The 8356-nt window shown below is 35.2% G+C and overlaps 1 long non-coding RNA gene across 1 annotated transcript; it reads left to right on the top strand.

Moving 5' to 3' along the window:
- The first annotated feature begins 3670 nt into the window (after positions 1 to 3670).
- Positions 3671 to 4211, top strand: LOC131075058 (uncharacterized). The gene is made up of 2 exons (XR_009113161.2): positions 3671 to 3737; positions 3837 to 4211. It is a non-coding gene; the product is annotated as an uncharacterized LOC131075058 (long non-coding RNA).
- The last annotated feature ends 4145 nt before the right edge of the window (positions 4212 to 8356 follow it).

Raw genomic sequence — 8356 nt, forward strand, 5'->3', positions numbered from 1 at the left:
TTCTATAAATCTGGTGATTGTATCGAGCATTAACAGGTTGATCTTTTGGTGAAATGAAAACCACACTTGTAACAAGTGGTATCAAAGCTTGGTCACAGGTTCAAACCCCTTGCTTGCGCTAGGGGGGGGGGGAATTGTTGCAAGGTGTGCACCCTTGGTCTCTTTGTGTCCTGCAATGCAACACTCGGGTTTGTGACATGGCTTAACAACCTCCTATGGATTCTATAAATCTAGTGATTGTATCAAACATTTACAGGTCAATCTTTTGGTGGAATGACAACCACACTTGTAACAATATTAACATGAACAATTATAAAAATGATGTCAAGGGATTTGAACTTGTAGAGACCCTCATGGATAAGTTGGATCAACTTTTGATCACAATGAATCAAACTTAGGCTAAACTCACAAATCTAGAACAACGAGTTATGAGTCAACATGAAACTAGAGAGGAAGAACACGAATCCCAACATAGGGAGAACTTCAGTAGGCATGATCATACCATGCATAGTGACCATCGAGGTAAATCTTGGAAGCTCAAAGTGAAGTTGAGATAAGTAAACAATTGGCTCACGAGTTAACATATGATATGAACAAGAGGGCTTAGTATCGGGAGATGTTTCTAAAGTCTAGTTGACAAAGATTGAGAAGAATTTTGAGATTAAGGAAATAGTTGTCTCATGAGTTAACACATGATATAAAGAAGGTTTCCCCACCTAAGTTCAAGGGGTTGGTGTCACGAGATATTTTTGAAGCGTAGTTGACAAAGATGGAGATCTATTTTGAGATTAGAAACTATTCTGAATGATAAAATTATAAGGCACTGAGAGGGGGGGGGGTGAATCAGTGCAAGCAAAAATAATATAAATCTAATCACCAACTTAAACAACTTCTAATAAAAGAATGATGAGTAACATAAGTGGATATCTTAATATTCATCGCAAAAATTTGTCAAGAGCTATAAAAAGAAGAGTTAATTTTGAAAGTGATCCAGCAAACAAATTGTGGAGTTTAGGGGTAGACTACCAAGGTCTGATATGAAACTTACTGGTGGAGTCAAAAATTTGATCGAAAAAATCTGGCACGATAATACGATAGTATCACCTAATGTTAGAGATGTTCTTAAATTAAGAGTTGGGTCAAAAATTTGTGATCCACATCCAAAACACCTATTGGACATGACTCAAACTGAATTGTATAAATTTTTTTTGGATGATAAGGTGTTGACTATTAGCATTTGTCAAAGTTCTTTTGAAAAGTGTAAACCTTGGTATGTTCGAATTAACAAGGAAAGAGTCACATGTTGCTGCAAAACTCATGTTCAATTTTGCTAGCATTATGATGTATTTCGATATACATGTTACCATGCATAGTAATGGAATGTTCCAAGAATATGGTATAAATATACCACCTGGAACTATAAAGGAGTTTATTTCAAGTTTGTTTTGTAACCCACTAAATGAAATTTTTTTTCTTTTCAATGCATGTATTTCTGGTGTATGTGATATATGTGGCAATCTTGCATTGTTGGATGAATGTTTGCATGAAAATATTTCAAATGATTTTGGACAACAATTAGTTGATGTTAAAAGATTTAAAACTATTGAGTATCCACTGAAGGATGGAAAGGTTGGAAAACGATGTGATCTAATCATTGAAAAAGTTAGTGTTCATGCATTTATGAATGAATTCAAGAGTAACATCATACCTAAATATGTTAAACACACTCAAAATGCTACATGGCTCGATGGTCAGTTTTGAATATGTAAGGATACATTTCCTATTGGTAGTATACTTTCGGTTGTTGACTTTGCAGAGAACTACATGCTTGCACCACAAGATGAGGTCCAATCACAACATTACAATTCAGTGCAAGTATCGATTTTTGTCCATATTGTCTATAGGCATGCACCAGATAGTACAGAAGAGGATCGTAAAATTTTGAGAGAGTACCATTTCTATATGAGTGATAATAAATTACACTCATCTAAGTTTGTCCAGTTTTGCTTCAAGACTTTTTTTCAGAATTTGAGGGAGAGAGAAATTTAGATGACACAACATCTAATATGGTCTAATAATTGCACAGGGCAATTCAAGAATGCTAGAATGTTTTATTGGTTGAGTAGGATTCATAAGAAAACTAATATCAAACACATGTGGAGTTTTTTTGAGGCTAGACATGGGAAAGGAGAACATGATGGTGCCGGTGCATGTGTTAAGAGAGCCCTTTGCAGAGAGCAACTCAAATTCGAGGAAAAAGATAAATTTAAAAATGCAAGTGCAATTGTGGATTGGCGTGGTGCAAATTTATTCACAGGATCAAGTTAGAACTCTACAATTAGACGTTTCTTCTGGCTAGTTAAATAGGAGAATATCCTTCCAAGATATGATTGTGATACAATCAATGGGTCAGCTAGATGGCATTCATTTAAGAGTTCTAATTCTAACACTTGGACTATATGGACTAGAGAGCTTGCATGTTTTTGTCAATTTTGTGTTGCAGGTGAATGGGAAGAATGCGAGAATACGGAATGGGTTGAAGAATGGCAACACAAATCCTTAACACCTACTGAGACACAATATGAAGACGTTAGAAGAAATGAAGACCCCAATCATGCATTTGCATCAGAAGATTATGATCGTGTTTCAGACCTCATACAACCTAGTAATTTAATTCAATTTATTATTTATAACTTTAAATTATATATTTTTATGTATTGTCATATAATTTATGATTTCATATTTGAATTATAAATTCTAACAAGTTTTATTTCTACATGTACTTAAATTTGTTTTCTAGGACATGTGTATGCTCTTGTTGCACCTGAGGATAATGATGAACAGGTTGAGTATTGGCTAGCTAGATGTATAGAACCTAAGAAAAAGTTGATATGTGATCAAGTAGATGATGATGGTTTTCAATATCCAGTTGGGTCTGTTGTGGTAGTTGGTACATGGCTACGCAAATACTTTATGTATATGTATAACTTTATCAGCACCACCACCCCGCCACCCTCCGCTGCAGTCCCCCCACCGTCCCCAAACTTAGGCCCTTGGTCCCCCCTCTCGGAAACCCGTCCCCCCATCCCCAACGCCGGTGGAACACTATCTTATATATTAATATATCAAATTAATGTCAATAAATTTTTTATTAGGAAGTGACTTTCTCCTCTTAAATATTGTTTTTGTTATTTAATTCTTACATCTTTTAATTATTTTAATGATCTGATTTTTAAGTAGAAATTTTTTGAAGTTTTTTTTTTTGTGCCGAAATCTTGCGATCCAGCCCGGTAAGGGCCCGTGCATTACACACATCGTATAAACACTGTGTTTGAAGAGTCGAACCCGAGACCAATGGAGAGCAAACCCACTGCCCAAGCCAACTCTCCTATGCATCGCAGGCTAGAATTTTTATAAAAATTGTACTCATTTTAATTGACGTCCTTATCAATCCATTCTGGTTGTTTTTAAAATTTATAGATATACAATATTTTATAAGATAAAATATAGAATTATTTTATTTAATATTCTAATTTTAGAATTGTAAAGGGAAAACAATGGCTTTCATGTTTCATTCTGTGTGGTTGTGTGTTCTTTTATTGTCAATAGCTAATAAGAAAGAATTCTAATATTCTTAAATTTCGTGGAACTCCAGTTCTCTTTCCTGTGGCCATTTCTTTGGCAAATCATGTATAACACGATGGATTTTAAGTGATGGAAGTCGCAGTTTCTCCAGTGTAAGTGAAATTTAATTCTTATTTATCTTCTTATTGTTTTGTTTGATTTAATTACATACCCGTTTCAGTCTTATTAAACTTCTATATAAATGAATACAGTGTCCAGTATGCTCCAGTAGAGTTACTTTAAGTGATATAAGACATCACTATGCATCTCAAATTTATGAGAAGGGAGGTGAAACTTGAACATGCAGAAGTCAGCTCTATCGATGTACTTACCAGAGCATTTATGATACTGTCTTTGTTAAGGGAAGCTCATGCTCTGTATCTGACTATGATTAGTTTCAATTTTGAAAATCTAAGATTGTGTTGTAAATGGGTAATGAGGAACTTCAAAAGCTATAATTTTGAATTAGTCAGAAAATTGTTCTATTTAATACAGTACACTTTATACATATCAGGGTCTCCTGATATGGTAAATTTGTATATATTACGTTTTGAAATACAATAATGGAGAGATTAATGTTTTTTTTCCTTACTTTTTTAATGGTATGTGTTCTGCTTTGTTCTTGAATTGGGAACTTTAGCTGGCATCTTAGAAAACGTATCCTTCCAATATTGGTTGCTGCAAATTTCGATGTTTCCAAAGATTAAGATTAAAAAAGATGAACTCATGGAAGGGTTTGCATTGAGTTCAAATTTAGTTTTTAACTTACCGAGTATTGGGAGCCATTTTTGTTACGAAAGTTGTTCCATTTTGTTACAGAAAGTTAAATCCGTAATTCACGACTCTTCTCATAACAGATCCTGAAAGAATATCTACACAATTTTCATGCTATTCCTCCCAATTAATGATCAGGCAAATTCAATTTCGTGGCCAAATGCAATAACCACAGTTGTAACCTCTAGTTTGCACCATAGTTGAACTACTCGCCACTCGGCAAAACTCGCCAAGGCCTGAAAAAAAAAATCTCAGCAAAAACTCAGCGAAAAACTCTGCAACTTAAAAACATGCTTAAATTTAATTAAAAATGCATTTTTTTGCAAAATTTAATAAGAAGATGTATCCAATGAGTCAATAAATGAGAACACAAAAGAAACAAGCTGAGTCTAGATATATTTAAATGCAAAGTGAATACAAAATCGCATCCTCATGAGGAATGCTGATGGCTGGAAGCAAAATAGTAAATAGTTTTTGTAGAACTAAAAGTAAATAAATCAATACAATTACATCTTCCTCTTCCCAACTCTAGTAAAAACTAAGGGAGAGGTAGAACTAGAGGGTCTAGTCCTAGAAGTCTGTTGTGGGCGTGATTGTGCTTCCTCGCTCGGTATGACTGGTTCAAGTTGTGGCTCATCCTCCATCTTAGATGTACCTTTGTCTCTAGCTGCACTTGGCACTGACAATGACTCCTCATCCTCCTTAATGTCATCCAGTGTGAAACCAAATCCATCCCCCTCCTCCATAGCCTACCTCTTCAAATCATTGATGTCATCCTCTATAAACAATGAAGGCTACTCCTGTGATATCCAGTTACTGTGAGGATCTATATCATCCAAATCAATTGGACCAATTGGTGCTTCCTCTATCTTATGCGCAACTGAAGATTATATTGCACAAAGACAAGGTCATTGAGGCGTTTTTGAACTAACTTGCTCCTCTTCTTGGTTTCGATGGCTTCAAACAAGCTCCAATTGTGCTCACAACTGGGTGAACTACAAGGTTGACATAAGATTCTAAATGCAATTTTTTTGAGATTTGGGGTATGTCCACCCCAACTTTTTCACCAAGCATCTACAAATTAAAATTAGGTTGAGGGTAGCACCCCTCGTCGGGGTCTGAGGGTGAGAAAGAGAAGGCTAGAGAGATAGAACTAGATCTTGGGGAAGAGAGGAGAGAGTGAGATAGAGAGTGGTAGAGAGGGGGTTAGAGGAAGACTGATAGGGAGATAGATAGGTCTAAAATTCGGGGCAAATAAAGTGAGTGAGATAGAGAGAGCGAGAGAATGTTGATAGGAGTACACTGATTACTGAAATTTGACTAAGTCTGAAAAATTAAAAGATCTAAAACCTAGAATTTGCATTATAACTCCTAGAGATTTGAAACCACTCTCAAACACCCTGCCAATATATGCATGTCACTTATACTTAAATGTTATATTTCATGTATATATTCTCATGAAGAGAATGAAACTGACCTGAAAAAAAAAATTAGATAATTTTTTGACATGTTTGAGCCTCTTTTTTTAGTGTTGCCGAGTTTTTTATAGAAACTCACCAAATTTTTGTGAAAAACTCGTCAAAAATTACACAAATTTTTATGGCGAGTAAAAGTCGTAAAAACTTGCTTTGAAAAAAAACTCCCGTGTTTTTAACTACTCTGTAAGTAGTTGCACAATATACCCAATAAAGATGTTCCATTTTGTATTCTTTCAAAATGCTAATGCAGTTGGAATACACCAAACATTATCTGGCTTCTTGCTGTTTCATTTGTTGGATATTGAAGGTCTTTTGAAATTCAGAAGTTTTGGAAGTGTAGTAATAAAGTTAAAGAAGATTCACATTTGAATTCACAAAATTATTCAAGTTTCGATTTGATAATCACATTTGAGTTCTAGTCGTGCGAGGGGTCGTGTAGGGACTTTCTACTTTCCTACCCTGCCATGGTTTCTGTGCCCATTGCCTGCGTGGATTAGGACACTGGGGCTGGGGCTCCTGTGTGTTGTCAGAGGCTACATGTGCAGCTAATATTGGGTGTTGAGATATTGTTTTGGAGGGTGTTTCCAGTGGGCATGCTTTGAATGCTACTTTTCAATTCATAGTCTCTCTATTGGCTCTTGACTTGGAGGCCGAGTTGGAGGGGGAAGGTATTCCATTGTGACCTTACTTTTCGCTTGTTTTTTCATTGCGATTCCCAGTTGCTATTTTGGACTTGGAGGGAGGGGATGTAGTGATTATGGTTTGCGGAGTGGGATTTGAAATTTGAAATGTTGAAAAAAAAATTCTTGAAATTATAATGATAATTATCATTATAAATGGTAGAAATCTAATTCATTGAAAGGTAATTTAAGACACTAAAAAGATTTTTTTGAATTAGCCTTTGATAACATTTGGGTTTGTTGTACGAAATATTGGTCAGAAACTGTCATGTGGACAACTCCTCTCCTGCTCAACCTTTCTCTTCGGATCCTACTGAAGAATGAAACAGTTTGTAGCTTAATGCTCTGATGCCATTGTTTATTGAGATTCCTCGTTGGCGAGTGCTCTTATTGGGAAGTTGTTAGTGGCTAGGCACACGAAGTTAGGTTTCTATAGAACGATCAAGTTACCAAAGTAGCCTATATATGCTTAAGAAGAGATTTTTTATATTTATTTTGATTAATAAGAGCTGAAATACACTATCTTGTCTCTGTTAATTTCCTACAATTGTTTCACAGACACCTAACAGATCCCTATGCAGACATCAATATATGCCTCAAGGTCCAAGTGACTCTACTACTTTGTCTCCAAGTGACTACCACTTTGTCTGACACAGGAATGACGTGATATAAAGTTGGAAAGGTCTTTGCTTAACGGAATAGCCAGCCAGACATTTTAGTTGGTTGCTAATTTTTGCTGCCACTTGAAGATCTTTATAGAGAAATTTATTTGATGGTTAAACTTACCACTGAAATTAGCTATAGGTTTTAGGATCTGTATACTTCTATTATATTTGTCAACAGGAATGGGAGAGCATTAATTACCTAGAGTAGGAACTTCGTGTATATGCTATAGTTTATAGTATATTCTGCTATAATGAATCTGAAATGGCTGTGCATTTGGGGTTAACGTTTGCATTAGTCCTCATAAAATCTACTTTATGCAGTTCATGATGGACAATTTGAATTCATGCTGTTGTATTTACGCTGCCCTTTGTATACATCGTATTTGCATGAAGGCTGTTGAACTTTTTCTGCAGTGTAGTGAAGAATCTATATACTAACAGAGTCCTTTACCACTCACATACTGAGTTACTGGTTTTCTCACATATCGGCCTACTGGTTTTTCTTTGGTTATCCATATTTTTTAAGTCACTCTATTTTAGCTACGTTGAAGGTATTTGAGATTATAGCTTGGTCTGGTTTTGCTTTTCATCATGGTTCAGCTAGGAGAATTGCTGTTGGTTATCCATACATCCTTAACTACGCTGTAGGTGTTTGCGATCCTAGTTTGGTCTGGTTCTGCTGACTTGGGTTCTATACTGCATTAAACTTTTTACAGTGCAGTTAGGAGATTTGCTACTAGAGTATTTTAGTGCTGAAATGTTTCATAGACCAGTTCGAAGATTTACTACTGGAATGTTTTACCATTGAATTGCTGACCTTTTTGTGACCGATTCGTCGTTGATTTGAATGTAAGTCATTTAGTTAAAACGCATGTTTTTAATTACAGGTCTTTAAATTGATTGGGTTGTCTATTCAGCATGAGTGCTGAAATTTAAGAAATGATTGATTTAGATACTAAGCAATCAATTCATTGTCCAAATGTAAGATTGAGCAGATGTGATGTTGGATGAGTTTATGGTTCAAATTTGAAGAGATGTATTGTATTGGAATTTTTCAAAATGTTAAATCTAAATCAAAGAGTTATTTGTAAATAAAATTCACAAAATTAAAAAGGTTAAAAAAAATGATTGATTT

This window comes from Cryptomeria japonica, chromosome 5, assembly GCF_030272615.1.
Source record: "Cryptomeria japonica chromosome 5, Sugi_1.0, whole genome shotgun sequence".
Taxonomy (NCBI): domain Eukaryota; kingdom Viridiplantae; phylum Streptophyta; class Pinopsida; order Cupressales; family Cupressaceae; genus Cryptomeria; species Cryptomeria japonica.